A 4,762-nucleotide genomic window follows, 5' to 3' on the forward strand; every position below is an offset into this window, starting at 1 on the left:
TGCGCACGATTCGGAGCTCGGTTTGCCCGGGGTGCGCACACCTTGGCTGGGTTGCGCACCCTTTGTGCGCTCCAAGGTGCGCACGAAGTCGGAGCTCGGTTTGCCCCGGGTGCGCACCTTCGCCAGGGTGCGCACCTTGATGCGCACGCCTTGGCTGGGCTGCGCACCTTGGTGGGCGCCATGGTGCGCACCTTTCGTGCGCTCCAAGGTGCGCACGAAGTCGGAGCTCGGTTTGCCCCGGGTGCGCACCTTGGTGGGCGCCATGGTGCACTCCGAGGTGCCCAAGATTGGTGCGCACCAAGGAGCGCTCCGAAGTGCGCTCCAAGGTGCGCAGGTGCGCGCGAAGTCGAAAGTTGGGTTAATTGTCCGGTTTGCCTCGGGTGCGCACCTTGCGTGCACCTTCGCCAGGGTGGGCGCCTTGGTGCGCACACCTTGGCTGGGCTGCGCACCCGGGCGCGCACACCTTGGCACCCGCGTTTCCTTCATTTTAAATTTTTTTTTTTTACAATCTCTCAAGTGGGAAATTCTATAATCTCAACTTTTTTTGCCTTTTCAGGAAACTTTTGAATGGAGCGCATCATTGGTGCGCTCCGAAGTGTGCTCCAAGGTGCGCACCTCTGGTGTGCTCCAAAGCTCTCTCTAGCTGCGTGCACCTGCCCCGGCCGCGCACCCGGCCCCGCCCAGCTTCGCTCACCTGTCCCGGGCGTCTGGTGCGGAACCTTAGAGTAAGAAACATCACCGTGCACCTTGGCCAACGTGCGCGACTCGACCGAGCGCGCACTGGCCGAGGTGCACACCGATTTCACCTGGGTGCGCGCGCAGCACCTCGGGCGCACCGGGGTGCGCGCACAACGCCCGGGTTGCACCGTGGCCTGTGTGCTCGGGGCGCCTCGGGTGCGCGCTCGGTGTCGCCCCCGCGCGCGCGGTAGTGCGGGCAGCGCACCCCGGCCCGGCCCGGCCCCGACGAGAACGCAAACGGGCAAAAGGTTTATTCAAATAGCATTGCGACGCCCGGCGAAAAACTAAAAAAGGGTGCAACACCGGGACTTCCCGGGAGGTCACCCATCCCAGTACTACTCCGGCCCAAGCGCGCTTAACTGCGGAGTTCTGATGGGATCCGGTGCACTAACGCTGGTATGATCGCACCCGTTATGAGCTTGTCGCAGTGTGTACTTAGCAAACCGCGACCCACGTGCGAATCCACCCCGGCCACCCACCCCCGTCGAGGTGCACACCCTCCCTCGCGAAGTGCGCCCCGTTCGCCAAGTGTGAGCCCTGCCCGGGTGCGCGCACCTTGCTAGGGCGTCGGGTGTGCACCCGGCCCGGCCTACGTGCGTGCACCTGGACGGGGCGTCGTGTGCGTGCAGTGTCCCGTCTGCAACGCGGTGCCCACACACCACCTCGGGCGCAACGACCTGCGCTCACATGTGGGCCGAGTGCACCTTGGTGCATGTTCGGGGCGCCTCGGGTGCACGCTCGATCTTGCCCCGGTGCACCAAGGCGCTCGGTTTGCCCCGGGTGCGCACTTGGTGCAAGGTGGGCACCCAAAATAGGGATCAAGCACCAAAACACAAGTTTCGGGATGCAAAATGGGACCCAAGGACCACAAATGCGTTCCAAGACCCATGATGGGTCCACGAGAACAAAAATGTGTTCCGAGACTTAATAAACAAATATTGGGTTTTAGGAGAAGAAACATGCTCTGATGCCCAAAACGAGAATCGACCCCGAAAAGGCCACAGGCCAAAAGTGGGATGCGAGACAAAAAAAAATGGGACCCGAGGACCAAAATTGGGTTCCCAGGTCGAAGACAGGGCAACCGGACAAGAAACGACCTCTAAGGCTCGAAATGAGTCCCGACGACTAAAACTTGACAAGAAGCACCCATCAGGCACCCAACTCGACACCCATGGGATGCCGACCCACCCGGGCTTCCACCTAGCACACCTTGGCACCCACCCACCCTCGCACCCAACCTCGCACCCAACTTAGCACCTTTGAACCCACATTGGCACTCACCCTGACCCTGGCACCTTGGAACCCACATTGGCACTCACCTTGACCCTGGCACCCACCTTTGCACTCACCTTGGGACCCACCCTGGCTCCCACCTCGGCACCCACCCAGACACCCACCTTGGTTCCTTGGCACCCACCTTGGATCCTTGGCACCCACCCCGACACCCACCTTGGCACGCAACTTGGCTACTTGCCACCCACCTTGGCTCCTTGACGCCCACCCCGACAACCACCCCGTGACCTACCCTGGCTAGGGTTGGTGCACACCCACCCTGGTGCCCACCTTGGCACCCACCCCATGACCCACCTTGGCACGCACCTTAGTACCCACCCCGTTACCCACCCTAGGACCCACCCCGTGACCCACCTTGGCCAGGGTGGGTGCCTTGGTGCGCACAACTTGCCTGGGCTGCACACCAGGGCGGGCTCAAGATGGCACCCGCGTTCCGTTTTTTTCACTATCTTTCAAAACGGAAATTTTAAAATCTCGTTTTTTTTTTTTTTTTGCCTTTTCTGGAAATTAGTGAAGGCAGCGCATCAAAGGTGCGCAATGCTGGTGCGAACCCGGGAGCGCTCCGATGTGTGCTCCAAGGTGCGGCGTGCACGAAGTCCGAGCCCGGCTTGCCCCGGGTGCGCACCTCGCGTGCACCTTCGCCGAGGTGAGCACCTTGGCTGGGTTGCGCGCCCTGGTGCGCACCAAGGAGCGCTCTGAAGTGTGCTCCAAGGTGCGGCGTGCACGAAGTCGGAGCTCGGTTTGCCCCGGGTGTGCACCTCGGGTGCGCACCTCGCGTGCACCTTCGCTGCGGTGGGCACCTTGGCTGGGTTGCGCGCCTTGGTGGGCACCATGCAGTGCACGAAGTCGGAGCCCGGTTTGCCCCGGGCGCGCACCTCCGCCAGGGTGGGCACCTTGGTGCGCACAACTTGCCTGGGCTGCGCACCAGGAAGGGCTCAAGATGGCACCCGCGTTCCGTTTTTTTCACTATCTTTCAGAACGGAAATTTTAAAATATCGTTTTTTTTTGCCTTTTCTGGAAATTAGTGAAGGCAGCGCATCAAAGGTGCGCAACGCTGGTGCGAACCTGGGAGCGCTCCGATGTGTGCTCCAAGGTGCGGCGTGCACGAAGTCGGAGCCCGGTTTGCCCCGGGTGCGCCCTGGTGGGCACCATGGTGCGCACCAAGGAGCGCTCCGAAGTGTGCTCCAAGGTGCGGCCTGCACGAAGTCGGAGCCCGGTTTGCCCCGGGTGTGCACCGCGGGTGGGCACCTTGGTGCGCATGCCTTGCCTGGGCTGCGCACCAGGGCGGGCTCAAGATGGCACCCGCGTTCCGTTTTTTTCACTATCTTTCAAAACGGAAATTTTAAAATCTCATTTTTTTTTGCCTTTTCTGGAAATTAGTGAAGGCAGCGCATCAAAGGTGCGCACCTCGCTGCCCACCACGGTGCGCAACGCCGGTGGGCACCCGGGAGTGCTTCGAAGTGTGCTCCAAGGTGCTGCGTGCACGTTGTCGGAGCCCGGTTTGCCCCGGGTGCGCACCTCGCGTGCACCTTCGTCGGGGTGGGCACCTTGGCTGGGTTTGCCCCGGCTGCGCTCCGAAGCGGGGTTATTGGAGCGCCGCCTCTTTTTTTGTCGGAGCGTTTGGTGGGGTTTCTCGCATTGGCTCTTCCCAGGCCCGGTTGCCACCCTGGCGCGCACGAAGTCGGAAGTAGGGTTAATTGCCCGGGTGCGCACCTTTGCCAGGGTGGGCACCTTACCTGGGCTGTGCACCCGGGCGGGCTCAAGATGGCACCCGCGTTCCGTTTTTTTCACTATCTTTCAAAACGGAAATTTTAAAATCTCCTCTTTTTTTTGCCTTTTCTGGAAATTAGTGAAGGCAGCGCATCAAAGGTGCGCACCTCGCTGCCCACCTTGGTGTGCTCTGAGGTGCGCACCCGGGAGCGCTACGAAGTGTGCTCCAAGGTGCGGCGTGCACGTTGTCGGAGCCCGGTTTGCCCCGGGTGCGCACCTCGCCTGCACCTTGGCCGGGGTGGGCACCCTGGCTGGGTTTGCCCAGGGTGCGCTCCGAAGCGGGGTTACTGGAGCGCCCCCTCTTTTTTTGTCAGAGCGTTTGGTGGGGTTTCTCGCATTGGCTCTTCCCAGGCCCGGTTGTTGGGTGCGCTCCCACCCTGGCGCGCGCGAAGTTGGAAGTTGGGTTAATTGCCCGAGCGCGCACCTTCGCCAGGGTGGGCACCTTGGTGCGCACACCTTGGCTGGGCTGCGCACCAGGGCGGGCTCAAGATGGCACCAGCATTCCCTTTTTCTCACTATCTTTCAAAACGGAAATTTTAAAATCTCGTTTTCTTTTGCCTTTTATGGAAATTAGTGAAGGCATCGCATCAAAGGTGCGCACCTCGCTGCCCACCTTGGTGTGCTCCGAGGTGCCCACCACGGTGCGCTCCGAGGTGCCCACCACGGTGCGCAACGCCGGTGCGAACCCGGGAGCGCCCCGATGTGTGCTCCAAGGTGCGGCGTGCACGAAGCCGGACCCCGGTTTGCCCCGGGTGCGCACCTCGCGTGCACCTTGGTGCGCACACCTTGGCTGGGTTGCGCGGCCTGGTGGGCACCATGGTGCGCACCAAGGAGCGCTCCGAAGTGTGCTCCAAGGTGCGGCGTGCACGAAGTCCTAGCCCGGTTTGCCCCGGGTGCGCACCTTCGCCGCGGTGGGCACCATGGCGTGCACGAAGTCGGAGCCCGGTTTGCCCCGGGTGCG

At 62.0% G+C, this 4,762-nt stretch overlaps 1 non-coding gene across 1 annotated transcript; it reads right to left on the reverse strand.

Annotated features, from left to right (window-relative positions):
- Positions 1–1,029: 1,029 nt before the first annotated feature.
- Positions 1,030–1,148, reverse strand: LOC131872926 (5S ribosomal RNA). The gene has a single exon (XR_009370986.1). It is a non-coding gene; the product is annotated as a 5S ribosomal RNA (ribosomal RNA).
- Between the last annotated feature and the right edge of the window lie 3,614 nt (positions 1,149–4,762).

The sequence above is a fragment of the Cryptomeria japonica genome, unplaced genomic scaffold, assembly GCF_030272615.1.
Source record: "Cryptomeria japonica unplaced genomic scaffold, Sugi_1.0 HiC_scaffold_889, whole genome shotgun sequence".
In the NCBI taxonomy this organism is placed as follows: domain Eukaryota; kingdom Viridiplantae; phylum Streptophyta; class Pinopsida; order Cupressales; family Cupressaceae; genus Cryptomeria; species Cryptomeria japonica.